General features: G+C 37.5%; 1 long non-coding RNA gene across 1 annotated transcript in view; it reads right to left on the bottom strand.

Annotated features, from left to right (window-relative positions):
- The window catches only part of LOC136379103 (uncharacterized), a 64,035-nt gene that overhangs the window by 17,623 nt on the left and 19,490 nt on the right, over positions 1-26,922 (bottom strand). The window contains exon 3 of the long non-coding RNA XR_010746666.1: positions 8,873-8,950. This is a non-coding gene — a long non-coding RNA (uncharacterized lncRNA). The remainder of the gene's footprint in view (positions 1-8,872; positions 8,951-26,922) is intronic.

Genomic DNA, 26,922 nt, shown 5'->3' on the forward strand with positions numbered 1-26,922 from the left:
TTTCTGCTTCATAATTTTGTCTAAGGCTGTCTCAAATGATGATGTCATGTTTTTCTAACCTATTGCCTAATTTTGAACAGCTAGACAGCTGTTCATTGAGCTAAGTAATCAAATAAACAAATCTTGAACTGTGTTCAGGATCTTTATCACAATATTTGAACATATATTTAAAAACGTTTCATTTAAGAAAAAGAATGAAGCCTGCTCTGTAGTGACACAGTGGATTGAGTGCCTACCTGGAATGCTGAGCTTGCCGGTTTAAAACCCTGGGCTTGCTCAGTCAAGGCACACATGAAAACAAACAATGAACAACTGAAGTGAAGCAACTATGAGTTGATGCTTTTTGCTCCTCTCCCTCACTGTAAAATAAATAAATTTTTAAAAAAGGAAAAGAATGAAGTAATGTTGTTTCTCTTCAGGCCTCCAAAGTTTACACTTTAATGAAATACCCATGAGACATTATTTAGAAGTTTAAAAGGCAAAATATTGTTAGTCATAAAGTGATGAGCTGAAAATTAAAATTTGTGGCTATAAAATAGGCCATTTGTTATTCAAAAAATCAGCACAATATTATATTTTGATACAAAACAGATGCATACTACAAATTGTCTCTTTGGAGACAATTTTTTAGCAATGTCAGAGTAAGTCAAGTGCCTACTGATACTTCTAGGCTATAAACTGACACTTGGTCCCTTATCTTTTTCAGTCTTTTATTGTTATGCCATTCCTCTGAGTATGACACTTCCATAAGATCTAAGTCACCTGGTTTTGAGCCTAAGACATTAAGTGGCCCCAGGCCCAGCCCTACCAGTAGCCGGGTTTGGTTTGCAGCTTGGACTCAACTGGATACCTCCAAGCCCAGCACAAGTAGCAGACATCTGCAGATAACTTTGTAGCTCATGCTGGGTGACCACAGACAGAATACAGGCTGCAGTTGAACTTGGCCTGCACCTCACAGAGGCCCCAGAGCCAAATCAACCATTTTCAGTAGACAGCTTCAGACTGTACCAAAGCATCACCACCCAACCACCTCCACAAATGACACACTTATGGAGCAGAATCAGCAGGCACCAGAGCTCCACTGAAGTAATTCCTGCTCTGTGTGGAGGAACCCTGCACAGCTGGTCCACCATGGTGGTCAGACGTTGGTGTTCAGTGGTCCTAACCAGTGCTTGCTGCTGATTGGCCTGGGGGTAAATCCCTTCCATTGATGTACCAACAGCAAGCAAGACTTAACTACAAAAGGAGGTTATACAGAGCCCACATTGGGGACACACCTTTAGTGCCCAGCTTGGGAGGTCAGAGAAGCTTTGCCCCTGGACCCTATATAACTGCTACTACATTAGGCCCCTCAACCAAGCCAAGGAGACACAGCAGCTCTAATACACAGAAACAAACATGAGGAAACTGCCAAAATGAGACAAAGAAAAATTTCCCAAATGAACAAATAGAAACAAAACTTTTTCTCTCCCTTTCTTTTTATTTCTAAATTCAATTTTTTTAAAAAAAAAGATAAAAAATAATGACAGAAAATTTCCCTAACCTGAGTTAAAAAAAACAAACAGACATACAAGCCCAGGATGCACAGATAGCCCCAAACAAAATAAACCCAAAAAAGCCCTCACCAAGACACATCAAAATCAAAACGCAAGGGGTTAAAGACAAAGAGAGACTCTTTTTTTTTTATTGTATTTTTCTGAAGCTGGAAGCGGGGAGAGACAGTCAGACAGACTCCCGCATGCGCCCGACCTGGATCCACCCAGCACGCCCACCAGGGGCGACGCTCTGCCCACCAGGGGGCGATGCTCTGCCCCTCCGGGGCATCGCTCTGCCGAGACCAGAGCCACTCTAGCGCCTGGGGCAGAGGCCAAGGAGCCATCCCTAGCGCCCGGGCCATCTTTGCTCCAATGGAGCCTTGGCTGCGGGAGGGGAAGAGAGAGACAGAGAGGAAGGAGGGGGGCAGGGTGGAGAAGCAAATGGGCGCTTCTCCTATGTGCCCTGGCTGGGAATCGAACCCGGGTCCCCCGCACGCCAGGCCGATGCTCTACCGCTGAGCCAACCGGCCAGGGCCCAAAGAGAGACTCTTAAAAGCAGTAAGGGCAAAGCTGTTAGTTACCAAAAGGAAGCTCCCAAAGGACTGTCAGTTGACTTTTCAACAGAAAGTTTTCAGGTCAGATTGAAGTGGCAAGAAATATTCAAAGTGATGAAAAGCAAGAACCAACAACCAAGATCACCCTACCATTCAGAATCAGAGGACAGATGAAGAGCTTCCCAGACAAAAGCAACAAGTGAAAGAAGTTCATCCTCACTAAACCAGTATTATTTAGAATGTTAAAGGGTCTTTTTTAAGAAGAGAAAAAAATCAATAATAAAATGCCAATAAATACATAGCTATTAATAATGAATCTAAAAACAAAATAAGCAGAACAGAAACAGACACATAGATGCACAGAACATTTTGAAGGTTTCCAGATGGAAGGAAGTTTGGGGTGTAAAGTACAGTATAGGGAAAATAGTGATATTCTAATAACTATATATGGTGTCAATGAGTGCAAGATTTATTGGGATGATCATTTAGTAAATTATGTAATGCTAATCACTGGGTATACACCTAAAACTAATATAATATATGGCGACTATAATTAAAAAATAAAAATAATTTTTAAATAAATAAATAATAAAAATCATTTTAAATCACAAAAAAAGATTATTCCATTTAATCATTACAGAGACTTATTCTAGAAAGTCCTCAGTACCAATAGATTGATGTAGCTTTATATTATTTTCTTAGTATGTTACTTATCATTTCCTGTTTTATTGTTATTAAACTGTCATTTAAAATCATAAGCAGCACAATATAGTTCATTCTAAACTACACTTTCTTCATCACATAATTACATTAGAAAACATTGAGCCTTCTGCTGCCATGAGATAATACAATTCCTATGTGTTCAAAGACACCTGGCAAACAATGCCTAAAAGGGAAATGTTATCTTACAGTAAAATATGCCTACCTCTGAGGGCTTTATTTTACTACTGCTAATGTGCTTCTGGAGTTTTGACAGAGATGTACCTATAGGATGCCACTGACTGACAAATCATTATATACAGAACCCCCAGAGGGGAGAGGAAATGGCACTAAGAATTCAAAACAGGACAAGAAGTGCATTTTGAAGTGAATTTTGAAAAGCATATTACATGCAAATTAAAACCTTTTTTTTCAAACTGTAATAACTGTTTTTCTTGATTATAATGAGACATTTGGTATCAGTAAGTTTTTGATATCTATAAATTATTAAAAATGGAATTAAAAGCTGCGGTTCTTTGTGTGTGATAAGTTGCCAGTTGCCCCTGAATTTACTTAGGGAATGAGGAACAGAGATATGATTCTGTGTTCCAGCATATAAGACACAGTCTTTCTCAAGGGTGGATAAAAACTCTGGGTGAACTCATAGAATTTTAGAACTTCGAGAACTTATAGAGAGCGGTTAGAAATCACCCAGTACAGACCATATAATAGTTCCTCTTTTTTGTCATTCATGTGGTTTAAATGTCTTGTTCAAAGTTAGTAGTAAGCCTAGTCATATATCAACTCTGATTCACTCATATATTATTACAGTAGGAAGGAAAATTTTACCAAAATATCTGGAAAAAGTTTCAAATTGCTCAACCCCACCAGGAGGTATCTGGGTTGAAAGAAGGAGGGAAAAATTGTGAAGAAAATATGAACCAGTTCTCACTCTTTTGAGTACATTAAATATACTCAAGGAACTGGGAAGTTTTTAGGGACCTAAGAGATTACTTGTTTATACATTCATTGCTTGGTTTTTGTGGTTGTTTTCATTGTTTTATTCTTTGTTTTTTGAGAGAGGCAAGGAGAGAGAGATAGAAACATTGAATTGCTCCTGTGTGTGCGCTGACCAGGAAATCAAACCAGCGACCTCTGCACTCTGAGACGATGCTATAACCAACTGAGCCAGGGTCCCTGCTTTGTTTTTCTTTGTTTTTTGTTTTTAGGTGAGAGGAAGGGAAATAGTGAGGCTGACTCCCTATGCACCCCAACCGTAATCTACCTGGCAACCCCATCTAGTAGGGATGATGCTGGAGGATGGAGCTATTTTTAACATCTGAGGTTGATGTGCTCCAATGGAGCTATCCTCATTGCCTGCCAGGGGTAACACTCAAACCAATTGAGCCACTGGCTGCAGGAGGGGAAGAGGGAAAGGAGGAGGAAGAGAAGCAGACAGTTGTTTCTTCTTTGTGCCCTGACAGGGAATCAAACCCAAGATGTCCATATGTTGGGCCAACACTATATCCACTTAACATCCGGCCAGGGCATAATTTTTTTTTTTTTTTAGGTGAGCGGTGGGGAGGCAGAGACAAACTCCTGTATGCACCCTGACTGGGATCCACCCTGCAAGTCCCTACCAGGTGATGCTCTGCCTGGCTAGGCTGCAGCTTCATTGCTCAGCAACTGGACTATTTTAGTGCCTGAAGCTGAGGCCATGGAGCCATCCTCAGTGCCCGGGGCCAACTTTGCTCAAAATATTCAAGCTATAGCTGCAGGAGGAGAAGAGCAAGAAAGAGATACAGGGGGCGGGGGGGGGGGGGAAGGTGGAGAAGCAGATGGTCTCTTCTGCTGTGTGCCCTGACCGGAATCAAACCTGAGACTTCCACATACAGGGCCGATGCTCTACCACTAAGCAAACCAGCCAGGGCTGGCTTTGTTTTCTAAGAATAATTTACAGTGATTTTAGAAGTCAAATAGCAAAACATTATTTCTCAGAGAGAAAATCTGTGCCATCTCAAACTCATGTTTTCTTTGTATTTCAATGACAAAATACACATTTATTCACTAGCAGGTTTCTAATGATTAGAAGCCCCACCCCACCCTCTTTTCTATAATGTACACTTTGTTTGACTTAATTAATCCACTTTTAGGACTTTTTACAAGATTATAATCGATCCATAAACTTCCCAGAAAATGCTACAAATTTATCTTCTTCTATCATAGACATTGTCTACAGAGTCATTCATCTACTGTCAAAAAATTGTCTTTTCTAATTCAGCTTCAGAAGCATCTGCTGTGCAAAGTCATAGGCTCCAATCCGAACCTAATGAATCTGAGTCTCTGAAGATAAGACCAGAGAGTCTGCATTTAGTAAGCATCTTCTGATAGTTATAGAAACTAAAATCTGAGAACCAGTGCTTAAGGAATAGGAATAAAAGGCTGATGTGGGTTCAGTCACCTTTAAACTTACTCTCAGGAAATCTTCTCTTTTTACAAGAAAAAAATATCAAAGTTATCTGAAAGCACGAAAGTCCTACAAAGCATTAGATTTACATAGATGTAGGAATCCAGGACATGGTTCAGTCAGTTGGGGCTAGTTGTCCACAGGATTGCAGTCTGATTGGGAAAAAGTGCAGAAAAATAATAAAATCTATGAAGTTGAGGGTCAGGATAGCCCTGTGGAATGTTGTCCTCTTCTTCTTTTATGAATATGAACAATATCCCTATATATATGATATCAAAGGCAAGCATGTTTTACAATAAACTTTGAATTCTTGAGATACCTTTATAAAATGCTGGCTTCAATAGCCCACATTAGAGTTAAACCAATGATATGAGCCTTAAACCAAAAGTCCAGTACATATATTGGTAAGGAGATCAGAAGACTGAGGATTAGACTAAACTACTAAATGTATCTGAGGGCTTAATACTTGGAGCTCTCTTATTTCTCTATCTATATTCGCTTTCTTGGTATTCTCATGGCTTTAATTATAATCAATACTCCGATGACCACTAAATTATGTAGTCCAATTCTCTTATCTAAATTCTATATTTATATTCAACTGCCTATTTGAAGTCACCACTCAAACAAAACATTTCTAAAACTGAATTCTACATCTCCCTACAAATCTGCTCCTCTTGTAGCCTTTTCCTTCATAGTTAAGTGCAACCCTACCTTTCCAATTACTCAGGCTAAAAAGCTTGGAGTCATCATTAATTTTTCTTTTTTACCCAAAATCCAACCCTTTAGTAAATCCTCTTGGATCCATCTTCAAAATATATTCACACCCTGGCCAGTTGACTCAGTAGTAGAGCGTCGGCCCTGTGTGTGGATGTTCTGGGTTTGATTCCCAGTCAGGGCACACAGGAAAGGCAACCATTTGCTTATCCACCCTTCCCCCTCTTCCTTCTCTCTATATCTCTCTTCCCCTCCCACAGGCATGGATCCATTGGAGCAAGTTGGCCCGGGCATTGAGGATGGAACCATGACCTCACCTCAGGCACTAAAATAGCTCCTGTTGCAACAGAGCAATGGCTCCAGATGGGAAGAGCATTCTCCAATAGTGGGCTTGCCAGGTGGATTCTGGTCAGGCACATGTGGGAGTCTGTCTGTCTGCCTCCCTGCTTCTCACTTAAGAAAAATACATACACAAATATATATATATATATATATTTTTTTTTACTCCAAACACTTTGACTATTTTACCATTCCCATCTGATCTGAGCCACCATCTTCTCTTGCTTGGATTATTGCAACAGTCTTATAACAATTGGTTTCCCAGGCTCTAACCTGACCTCATACTAATTCATTTTCAACAACAAACACAGAATAATCCATTTTAAAACTAAGTCCAAAGATATTACTACAGTCCTGAAAATTCTCTAATATTTCCCCATCTTACTCAGAGTAAAACTAAAGTCCTTGCCAGACCCAGTTCCCCAAGACCTCTGAGAGCTTGTATCTCATTTCTCTGTCCCTTGCTCCTTCAGCTTAAGCCACCTGGTCCTGGCCTACCTGAGATGTCATCATGCCCCTGCCTGCCTGTAGAGGCTTTGCACACGCTTTCCTCAGATACTCTCACTACTTACTCCTTCACTGGCATTAGGTTATTACTGAAAAACATCACCTTGTCAATGAATATTCTCTGTGTACCCTATTTAAAATTTATACAGTGTTCCCAGAATTACTTCTTACCTTCCTTTTCTGCTGCTATAGTTTGAATGTCTGGATGTCTTCCTCCCAACATCCACTCTAACCAAGCTGCTCAAATTCATATATTAAAATCCTAATGCCCAGTGTGATGATATAAAAAGGTGAAGCCTTTGGGAGGTGATTAGATCATGAGGTAGAGTCCTCATGAATGGGGTTAGAACTCTTATTTAAAAAAAAAAAAAAAAAGAGCTTTCAGCCTGACCAGTGTTGGCGCAGTGGATAGAGCATCTACCCTGAATGCTGAGGTCTCTGGTTCAAAATCCAGAAGTCACTGGCTAGAGTGCAGGCTCGATGGCTTGAATAGGGCTTGCCAGCTTGGGTGTAGGGTCACTGGCTCGGCTTGAGACCCCCATCAAGGCACATAAAAGAACATTCAGTGAAATAACTAAAGTGATGTAACTATGAGTTGATGCTTTTTATCTCTCTCCTTTCTTTCTCTCTCCACTTCCTCTCTCTCTCTCTCGATTAAAAAAAATCAATTAATAAATAACTCCATAGCCCCTTCCATGTGTGGGACACAGTGAGACGTCACCAACAATGAACCAACAATGAACCAGAAAGGGTATTCACTAGAAGGTGACCATGCTGGCACTTTGATTTTGGACTTCTACTGTCTAGAACTGTGAGAAGTAAATTTGTTATTTTTAAATTACCCAGTCTGTACAACTTTGTTATAGCAACCAAAACAGACTAACGATGCCTGTTTTATTTTTCTCTCATGTTGTCACTATTTGATATACTCTATAATTTACTTTTTCATTTTTAGTTACTGTTTGCCTTCTTCCACTAGAATATAAACTCTATTGAAGCAATAATTTTTGTCTTTTTTTTTTCCACTGCTGTATTTCCACTACCCAGAATAGATCCTGGAACAAAACAAGTTTTCAAACAAATGTTTTTTGAGTGAATCGGTTCAGAAATACAGAAGCCTAACTGGCCCGGTAGCCTTGATAGAACAGGTCACTTAAGTTCACATCCTCTGTCCTAATTTGTGAAATGTGAATCATGATCCTTATTAAGATCCCTTCTGTGTTCTAAAATTAAAGTCACAATCCTAGATCCATAGATATGGCAGAGAGCCCAATGAAGGTCTGGGATAGAGTCTCACTATTTGAACACCTTTAAAACCAAGCTATAATGTCTGTAAGAAAGGCACCCAGTGGTCCTGTGATAAAGACTGAGTTTCAACTGACCTGGTGTCAAGGTGGATTTGAGGTTACACTATCCTGTCTCAAAGAGTCATTTAAAAAAATCTGTCTGTGATTTTTGTCCTTGTATCTTTTTTCTACTTTGAGAAACCCATGCGGCTTTCACTACGTCCACTCAACATGATTTTGTAAATGCTAGTTACACTGCAGGGTTTCTAGGGGTGAAATATCTCATTAAAATGAGATTTCTGGTGGGAATGGCTTTCAGAGAATAAGGATGTGACTAGATGATATTTAACAAAAAGGGTTTCAGATTAGCACCCAGAGGAACTTGATCTTAAACCTAGTTCTGTCACTATTCATGTGACATCAGTGAAGTCACTTAGCCTTAACAACTCAGTTTCCTCATTTGTCAAAGAAGGATTTGCCAAACTATACAGGTAATTGTGGGAATTGCGTACAATAATTGACGTAAGTATTTTAAAGTTTATAAATGCCCTATACCTACATATGCTAAGGAATTGTTTCATTCTTTCAAAGCACTAACAATGTGTTAAGTGCTGAAAGTGAGAGAGAATTAAATGTGATCTTTGCTCATAAAACTATGAGATGCAGTCCTATAGGCTCAAAATCTACCTAACAGGATATGACATGCACACTTGGAGATTCTCCAGGAAAGAGGCTGTTGACAGAGTGGGAAAGTCAGGTATGTGAGCTTACAGTGTTGAGTCCAATCATCCTTATGAGTTCAGGTAAATCTTTAAGGATCATCGTGGGGATGAGGAGGAACCCGACATTCTGGGTGGGTAGAAGAGACAGAATTGTCATGAGTAAGGCAAACTTATCCAAGACAAAGTCACTTACAACTCAAGGAATGAATACATAACAAGTTGTACAGCCAGTCCATGTAAAAGGCCTAGCATTTCCAGCATGTAGAAATTGAATTTGGTTGCTATGACACCACAGTAGATGTTCTGAGTACTACACTTTGTACCAGCACAGCTGTAATTAGGACAGATTGCAATCAGGACACTTTTTTCTGGCTCTATAGATACTGACAAAATCTGTGTTTTCTTTTTCTAGGCCCCAGCTCAGAAATTCGTGCTGATGAAACAAAGCACACATTCCCTTTGGCACAAAATTTGACTTGGCAGAGTTTGTACAGGAATCCTGGCAAGCAAGAGATTCATTTTTCTAAGCCATGGCCAGTCCCTGGAAGCAAGTCTAATCCTAATACAGTGTTCCAGAAGAGAAGTGAAAATTTTTCAGAAATAGGCAGAAGGGGAGATATAAGAATAACCATAACAAGATCCTTAGGGGAGAGAACTATATTGGATTAAAATTTATATGCCCTACAGCAGCTATACAGTAACCCCCTGAGAAACTACCTGCATAGACTAATTAATGAGGATAAATGCTTAGTCAGGATAGGCTGAGCCTGTATGATTGCATCATTGGGCTGCAGAATCAAAACATTCAGCCTTTAGAATCTCTGGGGACCAGCTCACCACTGTTTAGAGACACAACAGTTATTTCTGAATGCCATCCATGTGGCACTGTCACCATGCTCAAGTACCATGGAGAAGAAGGAGCAAATGTGGGCTCTGCATTCAAGTCTGTTTCAGCCAAGGTCACACAGACAGATTCACAAAGAAAGCATTATTGCCATTGTCATTGAAGCACACACCAGATGCAACTGAGGACAGATGCCAACTGAAAAAGAAAGTGAATTTAGGCCTATGTAAACAAGAGAAGAGTCTTCTTTCTTTAATTTTATTTTTTTCTAGCTTTATAGAGATACAATTGACAAATAACATTATGTAAATTTAAGGTATACAACAGGGGTAGTCAATCTTTTTATACCTACCGCCCACTTTTGTATCTCTGTTAGTAGTAAAATTTTCTAACCGCCCACCGGTTCCACAGTAATGGTGATTTATAAAGTAGGGAAGTAACTTTACTTTATAAAATTTATAAAGCAGAGTTACAGCAAGTTAAAGCATATAATAATAATTACTTATCAAGTACTCTATGTCAGATTTTCGCTAAATTTGGCAGAATAAATCTTTATAAAACAACTTACTATAGTTAAATCTATGTTTTTATTTATACTTTGGTTGCTCCACTACCTCCCACCATGAAAGCTGGAATGCACACTAGTGGGTGGTAGGGACCAGGTTGACTACCACTGATATACAACATGATGATTTGATATATGTATATACTGTGAAATTATTATTATAATAAAGTTAACCACATTCTTTATATCTATCTATATGTGGGTGGTGAAAACCTTCAAAAGCTATTGTTTTAGCTATTTATAAGTATACAATACAGAATTGTTAATGTAGTCCTCATGCTATACATTATATTTTCCAGAACTTATTCAATTAATAATTAATGCCCTCTTGTACCTTTCTTTGCCAACCTTTCAACCTTTAAATTTCCCCAAACCTTTCTGTTTTATATTCTTGATTATAATCCCTTCAATGACTTTAGCTTCTCTTTAGCATTTATATGGAACTTCATTTATGTGATACAGTCAGTTAATGCAATAGCCAAGCCCTACAGATATTTTGGTTACTTATATGGATATACCATATAAGGTTTCCAATAGATCTCCAACAATAATAATAGACAGCTATGTTAAATATTACCTTTATTATTACATTACATTACAGTCATACAACTATACATCTGTTGGAGGTAGTGTAATTTTCTCTTGGTGACTCATAAAGCACTTTAAGATCCTGGTGTGTCTCAGTTATATTTATGTTCACAACAAGCAAAACAACTGTGCCAAAGTGCTGGTGAGTAACACATTATGTTTAATGGATTCCTGGTAAGCACAACTACATCTTTGCTCCAAAACTATTTAATATGCAGATAGCTCTTGGTAACCTTAGGCATTTTCTAGCTACATACTTACTAAGATTTGCTCTACTTAGTTTCCCAGATCAAACAAGATCAGCTATGCTCTATCAGGCGTCCCCAAACTACGGCCCGCGGGCCGCATGTGGCCCCCTGAGGCTATTTATCCAGCCCCCCGCTGCACTTTCAGAAGGGGCACCTCTTTCATTGGTGGTCAGCGAGAGGAGCACTGTATGTGGCAGCCCTCCAACGGTCTGAGGGTCAGTGAACTGGCCCCCTCTGAAAAAGTTTGGGGACCGCTGCATATTTGCTTATTTATGCTCCAAGATTTTTTCTGCAGTAGTGCCCTTCTTATGTTTTCATTTTAGATTTTCTCTAGGTTCAAAGATTTTATTTTCCATAGCAATTTCTTCCTTTGGATGTTATTTTAAGCTTACATACAGTGAGTCCTCCTAAAAGTTGTTTAATTGACTGGCTCTTATTGACTACATCTTACATAGCAAAAATAATCAATATATTATTAAACAAATAACCAAAATATTCTTGGAACTAATATATATTTATGGTTTTCCTGGCTTGTTCTGTGAAGCTCTGAGATTCTCTAGATGTATTTTGCTGGCCTCCGTGTTACAAAAAGAAAGCTAAACCCACTGCATCTCATACTCCTCAACCTGATCAATTCTTATCTATTTTATATACTGGGATTCCACATAAGATTGTTTAGCATATACACAGTCTGACAATAAGTTATTTTGCTGCAAGTACTTATTGACTGTGAATATTTCATTTTGGTTAATCAATTTTCTTGTTGACAAAGCTACTATTAAGGAGTAGTGATACAGACCAGCCCTCTTTATAGCATAGAAATATTTTTAAATACTAAGAATTCAAAGCTGAATAAAGCCTGTGTACTCCCAATGTTTACTGTCCAAAGTAGCATTATATAAAACACTTAACTGAACTTTTACTCCACAATTCTAAAATCTAAGCAAGATTATGTGCTTTTGCTTTGAAGAGTTGGGCTAGAAATTATTGGAGAAGCACGTTCACATGCAGTTTGACTCTTTTCCACATTGGAGTAATTACCCAGGATTGTAGCTGGAGTCAAGGGATTTTTGAGCATAGTAATGAATTGCGGCAAACCTTCCAAGAAATATAGAACCATATGTCTCAGGGACTTGGTTGGAGGCTGAAGCTATAGATAAGGATATGGGAAAAGAATGCTAGTACTTCTAAAGCCAACTGGGGAAGATTACAAATTGAAATTCATTGCTAATGTGGATGAAGCTAGAATGCATTTTTCCCATACTGTTTAAGGTAAAATTTGTCATACTAGTAGGAAATTGGATGTGAATTTTATTGTTTGCTTTAGAATGATTAAAGAACATAATATCCAGATTCTTAGCATTTTCATACTAGAAGTTCAAATTCTGTATGGCTTATATGGGTACAATGAGAAACTCTCAGAAGCTTAGGTAAGGTCAGGAAAAAGTCAAAATATAAGATTCAATATAATGAGAATTAAAACACAGTTTAACAGTCCCCTCTTATCCATGGCTTTTCTTTCTACTGATTCAGTTACTATGGTCAACGGTTGTCTAAAAATACTAAATGGAAAACTCCAGAAGTAATTCGTAAGTTTTAAATTGCATATTCTGAGTAGCATAATGATATCTTGTGCTATCCTGTGCAGGGTCTGAATCATTCTCTTGTCTGGTGTCTCTATGCCATGCATATTCACTGCCCATTAGTCACTTACTGAACGTTTAGGTTATCAGATCAACTGTTTCCGTAATGCAGTATTGTATTCAGGTCACCCTTATTATACTTAATAATGTTTTATTCACCTCCTTTTATCTCATCACATAGCATTTTATCATCTCACATTATCCTGCGAAGGCAAAGGATGAATAGAGTCCAAAAAGATATTTGAGAGCTAAATAGACCACATACATATAACTTTTATTACATTTTGTTACAATTGTTCTAGTTTATTGTTAGTTAATGTTGTTAACCTCTTACTGTGCTTAATTTATAAAGTAAACTTTATCATGAGTGTGTATAATTAAGAAAAAACAGTGCATGTAAGGGTTGTGACTATCCTTGGCTGTAGGAATCCTCTGGGGGTCTCGGAGCGTAAACCCCACGGGTAGGGGGGGATGACGACAGATGAAAGCAGCCAGCTGTAGGAGTTCCGTATTCATGAGATCTTTTCTGTTTCCTGAGGAGATCAGAATCCAGGCAAGGAACCAAATGTAAGTAAGAAAAGCAGTAAGTTAATTACATGCATTTATTATCTGTAGAAAGGATGGGATGTGTTAACGGAAGCACAGTAATTCTAACCGAGGCTAGAGAAAGGGGAACCAAAATAAAAGCTTATAGAAACTTATTCAACAGTATCTAAGCAGAGATATCCTATTTATGTCACTGGATATGCACACTCATTGAATAAGGATGGTTCATCACACTGTTCTTGTAGCTTTTAGACAACTTTTAGGATTTCAAGAAAGAATAGAAAAAAATAGACATTTATATCAGTTAAGTTTAAGTAAATGAGATTATTTTTGATATGCTGAGTGGGCCTGATCCAATCAGTTGAAAGGCTTTAAGAGCAGAACTGAGGTTTCCTGGAAGAAGTAAAGAATCCCATCTGTGGACTTCAGCTTTAGCCTATTTGAGACTTCTGACCTGCCTTTCCTGACAGCCTGCTCTATGGATTTCAGACCTGCCTAATCAGCTCCCACAATCACATAAGCCAATTCCAAAGTATATATCTCCTATTCTTTTTTTTTTTTCCTAGTTGAATCCTGAAATACTTTCACAAAACCTTCTTCAGGCAACTAACAGAAAATATACCTCATCAAAAACAAGCAAACAAAAAAGGAATAGTAGGGTCAAGCAAACTGGGAATTCAATTTAAAAAAGAGATGAAGGCAATTACAGGATGATAGTGACTAAAAACTACAGGATAGCCCTGGCTGGTTAGCTCAGTTGGTTAGAGTGTCATCCAGATATGCCAAACTTGTGGGTTCAATCCCTGGTCAAGGTGCATACAAGAATCAACCACTGAATGCATAAATGGAACAACAGATTGATGTTTCTCTTTCTCTCTCTCCCTTCCTTTTTCTCTTTTTCTAATAATCAATACATAAATTAAAAAATTAAAAACAGAATCAACCAATGAATGCATAAATAGTGTCATAACAAATCGATGTTACTCTTTTGCCCTGGCTGAATAGCTCAGTTGGTTAAAACATCTTGACAAATCAAGTTTGCAGGTTCAATCTCCAACACACATAAAAGAAGCAACTAACGAATGCATAAATAACTAAAATAGCAAGTCAATGTTTCTCTCTCTCTCTCAAGTCAATAAATAAAAATTGAAAACCAGAACAAAAATAGTCGATATTTCTCTTTCACTCCCTCTCTTTCTTCCACTCTCCCTAAAATCAATCAACAAACAAACAAACAACTCCAAGATAACAACTGTGAACTATGTTGGATATGATGTTTAGCATCCACAAGGGAAACAGGAACATTCATAAGGTAAAAATTACTAATATGTATCAGATTGGCTGCTTGAGAAGAAGACAAAAGCCAGACAGACTTCAAAACAATATTAACAGGAATTCTTAGTGACCAAGACAAAAGCCAACATGTTGCCTGGCCATTCATTGGTACAACCACAGAACTTTGTAGTTCACTGTGAGCACAGGAAGCAGGGACACCAACAAATCTCTTCCAAGTGCCCTAGATGTGCTGTAATTATACTTTTGCCTAAGATTACCATTAACTTTATGGTCTGTGTTCTGGAAGAAGAATCTAAGCTCTATTACAAAGGACAAGGTTCAAACAAAAAGTGTGAACAATGAATTTTTTTCTCTGATTTGGTATTAGAGAAAATATTTTTCAAATAGACTTAAAAAATGATCTGGGAAAGATGCAAGAAAAAAAATGATTTCTAGGAGGCAGAGAATTAAAACTTGTGTCGATAGAAAAATGCTTTTAGTAGATGGCAAGAGACTCAGTACTACTAGAGATGTTCTGTGGGAAATAAAGCTACAGCCAGAGTAACAACTTTGATATCTCTCAGCTACCAAAGTCTATAAAACCAGATAATTTATTTAGATATCAGCATCATGCATTTTGCTTAACTGGGTTAAAGGCTAAATTTAAGTCAACTTTAGGAATTAATTGGATTATTGGGAGAAGGAATGCTTCTGAAGTTCTGGAGAGTCCAAAAATCTTTAAGTAATGGAATTCTGAGCAGTGATTTCTGTTAGCCTTGGGTAGATATATGAAGTGTCAGTCAGGCATGTCATAGATCTTGAAGTTGATGGACATGTTATCAATAGTAACAAAAATTCTCTAGAGTCAGCTGAGTAGTCATTTCAAGGGCTTCAAGTAGCTTCAAGACTACCTTCTTCCACATCAGCATCTGAGGATTCTAGGGTAAGTTGGAGATACAGTGCCTTCATCTTTAGTGAGTTTATCTTAAAATAATAAAACACATGCATTTATATGTGCATATAAGGAAAAACGTCATAGTATCAACAATTGGGCAGACTGAGACATGAGACATCCTGGTACCTGAGCAACATGTATAACCAAGAAAGGAAGAAAAAGTTGGTAGTGTGAAGAGCAGGGTACAAGAATACCAACCAGCCTTGAGCAGCCAGCTTTTAGGAGAGTAGCCGGGAAGTCAAATACCCAAAAACCAAAAGAATGGCAGCCTAAGGCTGAGTAACTAAGGGTCCCCATCAGTAAGGTGGAGGACTGCAACAGGAATCCATTTTTAATGTTGATCATTTCTCTCTCACAGCAAGCCTCTTGCCAGAAGTCAGGGCCCACCGAAAAGATGCTTGTGCTAATCAAGTCAGGATTTGGTGTCAGCCAAGTGAGTTCTGGCTCAGGGACTAGTTCAAGTCCAGCAAGGAAAGCAAAGCCAATTCATCATTGGATTAATACAGTGGGTAATGAGGGGAGAAAAACCTGCAACAAAATGTTCTCATGCTCCAATCCAAGAGTTTTCTATCCCCATGCCAATTACAAAACAGGAAGAATAATGGTTCTATGATCTATTGATAGGCGGCAGGAATAAAACTGCTCTGATCTGACCTGCTCAGGCTCTACTAGAAAACTAGGATCAGCCTAGTCCAGCGTGAGGCCATTATTGACTCCAGCTGGGACAAACTGGGAAAAACAGAATTGGGAGAACGAGATCATTAGGGACAACAGGTACACATTTGTAGTTACATAAAAAGAAACAACACTTGAGTCTTATTTCAAAGCTATTAAATATACTGAGAGTCCAAGGAACCCTTGTCAGTGACAAGAGTTTTTAATGAACACAGTTATAGGAGTTCTATGCTATATATTTCTAAAAACTGTGCTCCTGAACAGGCCAATGGAAAGAAACTTCTGCACATTCACTCAGGCAGATACTCATTCAGAGTGATAACAGGAATTATGTTTTGATCTCAGGAATAGTTTATGTAGCTGACTGGAGAGTCATGGAAAGAATGATCAAAGCAAGGACAAAAATAATCTATACTTTCTTTTTCCCATAGAGCATAAAATATATATTTTTTACCCACCATTCATTATCCTTTGAAATAACTTGTAGGGGAATAAAAGCAGATGTCTGGAGAAGTCATCAAGAAAAGCCAAAAATCAAAGGAGATTTTAAACAGAAATGTTTTTAATGAACTGGCTGAAGGTTTTTGTACCCCCCCCCCCTTCCATTCCAACTGATCCCAGAGTATTAGTGGGAGGGTGTTCTGTCAATCAGTGCTTTTGCAAATCTAAATGTGCTGTCATTCTACTTTCTTTGGGAAAAGAAAATTTAAGAAGGTGGGTAAAGAGCTTTCTTCTGCCAACCAGACGTACTGCTTTTCTTTTAGTCCACAGTACAGCAACCTGGTGCTGGAAAACTGGGAATAAATTCTTGGCCATCCTTCTGTTACATTTGCAAGGAAAAAATATGAAGTCGTGCCTTTTAAGAGCTATCTTGACTTACAGAACATTTTCTTATTGGCTTTTCTCTTCTTTCTTTCCTGGAGTCATAATATATAACAGTGAAATTAAAAAGATCTTTCGGTAGTTTGGATACTTTTTCCTTTTTAGAAAAAAATAGGTATGTTTTTCTATCCAGCTAGAGGTTTGGGGAAATAGACACAATGTTTCTGGATTGATATATTTCCACCCAAAAAAAGCCAAGTGATTTCTATAATTTTCAATTCTTTCTTTGCTGTGGGTGTGTTTTTTTGTTTTTGTTTTGTTTTGTTTTGTTTTGAGAGAGGGAAACAGGAAGGGAGAGAGATGAGAAGCAATAAGTCATACTTGCATCACTTTAGTTGCTCACTGATTGCTTCTCATATGTGCCTTGACCAGGGGTCTCCAGCTGAGCTAGTGGTTCCTGGCTCAAGTCAACAACCTTGGGATCATGTTGATGATCTTGGATTCAAGGTGTCAAGTCTGTGCTCACAGCGGATGAGCCCGCACTCAAGCTGGCAACTTTGGGCTTTCAAACCCGGGTCCTCAGCATCCGAAGTTGAGGCTCTATCCACTGTGCCAAAGCCGGTCAAGTTACTACTTTCAATTTGTAATACGACTGACCTTGATTCTTAGTCAGTCAATGGTTTTAGTACAAGAAGGGGCCTGAACCTATCATTTTTCCCTATCTCCTGTGTTCTAACCAATAAAATGTAATAATGCCCCAGTCTTAATTTTATGGAGTAAAATTCAATGTTATGCTAAGGTCTCACTGCAACTCAGAGGGCATGAGTATCCAGGACCTAATGAAGGGCCTTGATCTAGCACCAAACTATGCTGTTTGTTTTCTGAAACAATGGCTGAACGAAGCCATAATATTATAAACTAGGCCATAGTCATTAACTTACTAGTTGGGTTCCGTGAAATTTCTATGATATAGTTTTTTTTTGTTTGTTTGTTTTTTGTATTTTTCTGAAGCTGGAAATGGGGAGAGACAGTCAGACAGACTCCCGCATGCGCCCGACCGGGATCCACCTGGCACGCCCACCAGGGGCGACACTCTGCCCACCAGGGGGCGATGCTCTGCCCCTCCAGGGCGTTGCTCTGCCGCGACCAGAGCCACTCTAGCGCCTGGGGCAGAGGCCAAGGAGCCATCCCCAGCGCCCGGGCCATCTTTGCTCCAATGGAGCCTGGGCTGCGGGAGGGGAAGAGAGAGACAGAGAGGAAGGAGAGGGGGAGGGGTGGAGAAGCAGATGGGCGCTTCTCCTGTGTGCCCTGGCCGGGAATCGAACCCGGGACTTCTGCACGCCAGGCAGACGCTCTACCACTGAGGCAACCGGCCAGGGCTCTATGATATAGTTTTAATGTTATTTTGTAAAACTGGAGATTTGATTATTTATATTAACAGTGTGAACAAAGACCTCTACCTGTAAAATTAATACTACCAACTTCATGTGCATGTGACCATGTATATTACTTTTTTGTTTTAGAATAAAATCTTTTGGTTTCATATATCTTGCAAAAATGCAGACATTTAAAAAATAAGCATCTGCTCTGGCTAGATAGCTCGATTGGTTAGAGCACTGCCCCAAAGCACAGGGGTTGCCAGTTCGATCCTTGGTCAGGGCACATACAAGGACAGATCAATGTTTTTGTATCTCCCTTGCTATCTTCCTTCCTCTCTCTCTCTAAAATCAATACAATAAACATTTTTTAAAAACGAAAAGACTAGGAAAGAATAGATAAGGGCCTGATGTGCATATATGGGATAGGATTATAGCAGGTAGATAAGAATTTTGTCATCTACAGTTTAGTTTTTAGGCACCTCTTAGACTTCTAAGTAAGGATTATGAATATACAGCTGGTTATATAAATCTGGTAAGGAAAAAGTAGGTGAATGAGATTTCATGGAACTCTAGAACTCTAAAAAAATGTTGTTTCAAAGACAATGCAATGATAAACTTATTTTTGATGTTACTAAAATTGAGTAAAATTAGGACAGAAGTTGACAATGAATTTGACAAACAGAGGTCATTAATGACCTTGAGAAGATCATGTCAATGGAGTGGTGGGATGGACTAAGAAATCATGGAAGGAGTTAGTAAATGGAGGAGAGTTTATGTAACTGAACTGGTGGTGGAAAGATAAGTTAGTTGTCTTCTGATTACATTACTTTTGAAACACCTTTATTGTTATATAATTAACAAACAGTAAATTTATCATTTAAAGTGTACAATTTAGTGGTATTTAATATATTCACAAGGTTATGCAACCATCACCACGATCTCATTCCAGGACATTTTCATTGCCCCTAAAAGAAACCCCATACTCGTTAGCAGTCACCTTCCATCTTCTCCATTCCACCCCACAACCCCCAGCTCCTGGCAGCCACTGATTTACTTTCTGTCTGTATGGATTTGCTTATTCTGAACCTTTCATACAAATGGTATCATACAAGGCATGGCATTTTTCTTTCGCTTAGCATGTTTTCAAGGTTTATCTATGTTGTAGTATGTGTATCATTCTTTTTATGGCTAAATATTTTTGCATTGTAAGGATATTCTACATTGGGTTTATGCATTCATCATTAAATGGACATTTGAGTTGTTTCTACCTTTTGGCTATTATGAATAATACTGCTATGAACATTTACTACAGGTTTTTGTGTGAACCTAGAAGTGCAATTGCTAGGTCATATAGTAACTGTCTGTTTGGAAATTTGAGGAACTGTTTCCCAAAGGGACTGCACCATTTCACATTCCCACTAGCAATGTACCGGGATGTCTATTTCTACACATTCTCATCTGACTTTATTATTACAGCCATATTAGTGGGTGTGAAATGGTATCTTACTGTGGTTTTTTCCAGTTTTATTGAGAAGTAATTGACATACATCACTTGTAAAGTTTAAGCTGTACAGGATAATGGTTTGATTTATATATGTGGTAAAATGATTATTGCAACAGTTTCAGCTAACATCCATCATCTAACATAGATATAATATATAAAAAAGAAAATACCTGTAATTTTCTCTCAAAATGAAAATGCTTCAGAATCACACTCTTAAAACTTTTCTATAGATCATATAGCAGTGCTGACTCTAGTCATACTGTTGTATATTACATACTAGCACTTGTAACTAGAAATTTGTACAGTTTGACCACTTTTTTTTTTCCAACCCCCCTCTCCTTACCCTCTGCCTCTGATAAGCACATGTCTGATATGTGAATTATGGCTTTTTCTTTCTTTCTTTTCTTTTTGTTTTAAATTTCACATGTAAATGTGATCAAACAGTATTTGTCTTTCTCTGTCTGACCTAGTTCACTTAACATAATGCCATCAAGATCCATCTGTGTTGTCATGAAAGGTAGGATTTCCTCATTTTTTTATGGTTAAATAACATTCCATTGCATGTGTATGTGTATATGCATATACATCAACTTCTTTACCATTCATCCATGTTTATTTCCATGGTTTAGTCCTTTTAAATAATTACTCTATGAACATGGGTGCAGATATCTTTGTAAATTAGTGTTTTTGTTTCCTTTAAATGTATTCTCAGAAGTGGAATTACTAGACCATATGGTAGTTTTATTTTTAATTTTTGGAGGAAACTCCACATTGTTTTCCACAGTGGCTGTATTAATTTACAATCCCATCAGCGGTGCACATGGTTTTCTTTCCTTCATATCCACACCAGCATTTGTTATCTCTTGTCTTTTTTATGATGGCCACTCTAACAGTCATGAGGTGATATCTCATTGCAATTTAATTTGCATTTCCCTAATGACTAGTGATACTGAACATCTTTTCATGACATTATTGTAAATAAAATTATTGTATTTTCTTGATTTAATTTTCAGATTATTCATTGCTAGGATATAGAAACACATTGATGTTTATTATAGATCTGTCCTGAAACCCTGATGAACTCATTTACTATGATGTTTTGGTTGTTGTAGCTTTATAGTAATTCTTAAAATAAGAAAATTTCAGCTCTCCATCTTTATTTTTTAGAGCTATTTGTGTAATATTTTTGTCTAGATTTGATATTAGGTTAAGACCAGTGGTGGGATTCAAATAATTTAACAACCGATTCTCTGCCTTAATGAACATTTTAAATATAAAAAAGAGACATACCAAAAGGTATTTTATTATTTCATGCATTTAATACTTAAATAAGAACAATAAAGAAGATACATAAAACTAGATTGTTATAAGAAAGAGTTTTATCCTCTTTTTTCTTTTTTCTTCTTTTAGTGGTTCCCTCGTTTTTTTCTCTCTCTCTCTTCTTTTCTCCGTCTATATTAGTTTCTTCCTTTTTCCTTTACATCTCCTCTCATTCAAACCTCAATAACAAACAAATTATTTTATCTGGGACTCAAACTTATGTTTGTGGCATTTTGGGGGGTTTTTACTTCACCTTTTTAACTCACTAGCAGTGCTCCCATCCCTGGCTCTCCGTTTTATCAAGCTCTTGTTCCACTAAATAAAATAGTAATTTTTTAATTTGTCCCCCCATTTTCCTGTTTCCCTCTTACTCCTCTCATCATAACTCTTAGTCAACCAACACCTAAATGCAATTCACTTTATTCTTGATCCAAATTTTTTCATTATTTGCTTTTTGTGGGTCCATACCCCCATCCCTTTATTTATTTATTTATTTATTTTTTCTTGCCCCTTTATTACTTTTCCCCAATTCAGGCCCTCCATTACAGGCATTGTTTGTTCTATTAAATACAATATAATTCACAGTTCACCACAAGATTTTCTCAAGAAAGAGGGGAGAGGAGAGGAAAGGAAAAAAGGAGGGGGGGAATAATTTCCTTTTTTTAAATTTTTATTTTATTTTATTTCTCTTTATTTCATTATTAATTTTTATTTTTTTAAAAAAAAAACTTTTTTCAATTTTTTATTTTTTTAACTTTTTATTTTTTATTAAATCTCATTAATACTATCAACAAAACCACCCTCGGAAGCCATTAAGGAAGAGAAAATAGAATATCATGGATACAAAAGAAAGAGAGGTAACACAGATAGAAGAGGAAAAATCTATGGAGAAAAAATTTAATATATTGGAAACCTTGGAGTTAAATGACAGAGAATTCAAGATAGAAATCCTAAAAATACTCAGAGATATATAAGAAAACACAGAAAGGCAATTTAGGGAGCTCAGAAAACAACTCAATGAACACAAAGAATATATGTCCAAGGAAATTGAAACTATAAAAACAAATCAAACAGAGATGAAAAACTCAATTCACGAGCTGAAAAACGAGGTAACAAGCTTGGCTAATAGAACAGGCCAGATAGAAGAGAGGATTAGTGAAATAGAAGACAAGCAACTTGAGGCACAACAGAGAGAAGAAGAAAGAGACTCAAAAATTAAAAAAAATGAGATAGCCCTACAAGAATTATCTGACTCCATCAAAAAGAATAACATAAGAATAATAGGTATATCAGAGGGAGAAGAGAGAGAAAATGGAATGGAGAACATACTCAAACAAATAATAGATGAGAACTTCCCAAGCCTGTGGAAAGGACTAAAGCCTCAAATTCATGAAGCAAACAGAACTCCGAGTTTTCTTAACCCCAACAAACCTACTCCAAGGCACATCATAATGAAATTGACACAAACCAACAGTAAAGAAAAAATTCTCAAAGCAGCCAGGGAAAAGAAGAATACAACATATAAAGGAAGGCCCATTAGATTATCATCAGATTTCTCAGCAGAAACTCTACAAGCTAGAAGAGAGTGGACCGCAATATTTAAAGTCCTGAAAGAGAGGAACTTTCAGCCACGAATACTATACCCATCAAAGCTATCCTTCAAATATGAAGGAGAAATAAAAACATTCACAGATACAGAAAAGATGAGGGAATTTATCATCAGAAAACCCCCACTCCAGGAATTACTAAAGGGGGTTCTCCAATTAGATACAAAGAACAAAAAAAAAATAAAGCCACAAGTAAAAGCTCCAAGAAGAACACAATAAAACCAAATTTAAACTGTGACAACAACAAAAAAAAGGGGGGGAGAGGATGGAGATTAACAGTAGCAAAGGACGATGGAGTGCAAAAGTACTAACAAAATAGTGCGCTACAATGAACAGGGTAGGAACCCTTTTCATTACCTAAAGGTAACCACCATTGAAAAAACCACCACAGAAGCACATGAGATAAAAAAGATAGCAACAGTGGAAAGATGTATGGAATACAACCAAATAAAAACAAAAGATAAAAAAAATGAAAGAGAAGGATCAAACAAGACACAAAACTAACAGAAAGCAATCTATAAAATGGCAATAGGGAACTCACAAGTGTCAATAATTACACTAAATGTAAATGGATTAAACTCACCAATAAAAAGACACAGAGTAGCAGAATGGATTAAAAAAGAAAATCCAACTGTATGCTGCCTACAGGAAACTCATCTAAGTAACAAGGATAAAAACGAACTCAAAGTGAAAGGCTGGAAAACAATACTCCAAGCAAATAACATCCAAAAAAGAGCAGGTGTAGCAATACTCATATCTGATAATGCTGACTACAAGACAACAAAAGTACTCAGAGACAAAAATGGCCATTTCATAATGGCTAAGGGGACACTGAATCAAGAAGACATAACAATTCTTAATATATATGCACCAAACCAAGGAGCACCAAAATATATAAGACAGCTACTTATTGACCTTAAAACAAAAACTGACAAAAATACAATCATACTTGGAGACCTCAATACACCACTGACGGCTCTAGATCAGTCATCCAAACAGAGAATTAACAAAGACATAGTGGCCTTAAACAAAACACTAGAGTACCTGGATATGATAGACATCTATAGGACATTTCATCCCAAAGTGACTGAATATACATTTTTCTCCAGTGTACATGGATCATTCTCAAGAATTGACCATATGTTGGGCCACAAAAACAACATCAGCAAATTCAGAAAAATCGAAGTTGTACCAAGCATATTTTCTGATCATAAAGCCTTGACACTAGAATTCAACTGCAAAAAGGAGGAAAAAAATCCCACAAAAATGTGAAAACTAAACAACATACTTTTAAAAAATGAATGGGTCAAAGAAGAAATAAGTGCAGAGATCAAAAGATATATACAGACTAATGAAAATGACAATACGACATATCAGAATCTATGGGATGCAGCAAAAGCAGTGATAAGAGGGAAGTTCATATCACTTCAGGCATATATGAACAAAGAAGAGACAGCCCAAGTGAACCACTTAACTTCACACCTTAAGGAACTAGAAAAAGAAGAACAAAAACAACCCAAAACTAGCCGAAGAAAGGAGATAATAAAAATCAGAGCAGAAATAAATGAAATAGAGAACAGTAAAACTATAGAAAAAATTAATAGAACAAAGAGCTGGTTCTATGAAAAGATCAATAAAATTGACAAACCCTTGGCCCTGGCCGGTTGGCTCAGTGGTAGAGTGTCGGCCTAGCGTGCGGAGGACCCGGGTTCGATTCCCGGCCAGGGCACACAGGAGAAGCGCCCATCTGCTTCTCCACCCCTCCGCCGCGCTTTCCTCTCTGTCTCTCTCTTCCCCTCCCGCAGCCAAGGCTCCATTGGAGCAAAGATGGCCCAGGCGCTGGGGATGGCTCCTCGGCCTCTGCCCCAGGCGCTAGAGTGGCTCTGGTCGCAATATGGCGACGCCCAGGATGGGCAGAGCATCGCCCCCTGGTGGGCAGAGCGCCGCCCCATGGTGGGCGTGCCGGGTGGATCCCGGTCGGGCGCTTGCGGGAGTCTGTCTGACTGTCTCTCCCTGTTTCCAGCTTCAGAAAAATGAAAAAAAAAAAAAAAATCCAAAATGAAAGAGGAGAAATCACCACGGACACCGTAGATATACAAAGAATTATTGTAGAATACTATGAAAAACTTTATGCCACTAAATTCAACAATCTAGAAGAAATGGATAAATTCCTAGAACAATACAACCTTCCTAGACTGAGTCAAGAAGAAGCAGAAAGCCTAAACAGACCTATTAGTAGAGAAGAAATAGAAAAAACCATTAAAAACCTCCCCAAAAATAAAAGTCCAGGACCTGACGGCTATACCAGCGAATTTTATCAAACATTCAAAGAAGACTTGGTTCCTATTCTACTCAAAGTCTTCCAAAAAATTGAAGAAGAAGCAATACTTCCAAACACATTTTATGAGGCCAACATAACCCTCATACCAAAACCAGGCAAGCATGGCACAAAAAAAGAAAACTACAGACCAATAACTCTAATGAATACAGATGCTAAAATACTAAACAAAATACTAGCAAATCGAATACAACAACATATTAAAAAAATAATACATCACGATCAAGTGGGATTCATCCCAGAATCTCAAGGATGGTTCAACATACGTAAAACGGTTAACATAATACACCATATCAACAAAACAAAGAACAAAAACCACATGATCTTATCAATAGACGCAGAAAAGGCTTTCGATAAAATACAACACAATTTTATGTTTAAGACTCTCCACAAAATGGGTATAGAAGGAAAATATCTCAACATGATAAAGGCCATATATGATAAACCATCAGCTAACATCATATTAAATGGCACTAAACTGAAGGCTTTCCCCCTTAAATCAGGAACAAGACAGGGTTGTCCACTCTCTCCACTCTTATTTAATGTAGTACTAGAGGTTCTAGCCAGAGCAATTAGACAAGACAAAGAAATAAAAGGCATCCATATCGGAAAAGAAGAAGTAAAGGTATCACTTTTTGCAGATGATATGATCCTATACATCGAAAACCCCAAAGAAACCACAGAAAGACTACTAGAAACAATAAGCCAATACAGTAAGGTCGCAGAATACAAAATTAACATACAGAAGTCAATAGCCTTTCTATATGCCAACAATGAAACAATTGAGAATGAACTCAAAAGAATAATGCCCTTCACAATTGCAACAAAAAAAATAAAATACTTAGGAATAAACATAACAAAGAATGTAAAGGACTTATATAATGAAAACTATAAACCATTGTTAAGAGAAATTGAGAAAGATATAATGAGATGGAAGAATATTCCTTGTTCTTGGTTAGGAAGAATAAATATAATCAAGATGGCTATATTACCCAAAGCAATATACAAATTTAATGCAATTCCCATCAAACTTCCAATGACATTTTTTTAAAGAAATAGAGCAAAAAATCATCAGATTTATATGGAACTATAAAAAACCCCGAATAGCCAAAGCAATCCTAAAGAAAAAGAATGAAGCTGGGGGCATTACAATACCTGACTTCAAACTCTATTATAGGGCCACGACAATCAAAACAGCATGGTATTGGCAGAAAAATAGACACTCAGACCAATGGAACAGAATAGAAAGTCCAGAAATAAAACCACAAATATATAGTCAAATAATTTTTGATAAAGGGGCCAAGAACATACAATGGAGAAAAGAAAGCCTCTTCAATAAATGGTGCTGGGAAAACTGGAAAGCCACATGCAAAAGAATGAAACTGGACTACAGTTTGTCCCCCTGTACTAAAATTAACTCAAAATGGGTCAAAGATCTAAACATAAGACCTGAAACAATAAAGTACATAGAAGAAGACATAGGTACTCAACTCATGGACCTGGGTTTTAAAGAGTATTTTATGAATTTGACTCCAATGGCAAGAGAAGTGAAGGCAAAAATTAATGAATGGGACTACATCAGACTAAGAAGTTTTTGCTCAGCAAGAGAAACTGATAGCAAAATAAACAGAAAGCCAACTAAATGGGAAATGATATTTTCAAACAACAGCTCAGATAAGGGCCTAATATCCAAAATATACAAAGAACTCATAAAACTCAACAACAAACAAACAAACAATCCAATAAAAAAATGGGAAGAGGACATGAACAGACACTTCTCCCAGGAGGAA

The sequence above is a fragment of the Saccopteryx leptura genome, chromosome 7, assembly GCF_036850995.1.
Source record: "Saccopteryx leptura isolate mSacLep1 chromosome 7, mSacLep1_pri_phased_curated, whole genome shotgun sequence".
Taxonomy (NCBI): domain Eukaryota; kingdom Metazoa; phylum Chordata; class Mammalia; order Chiroptera; family Emballonuridae; genus Saccopteryx; species Saccopteryx leptura.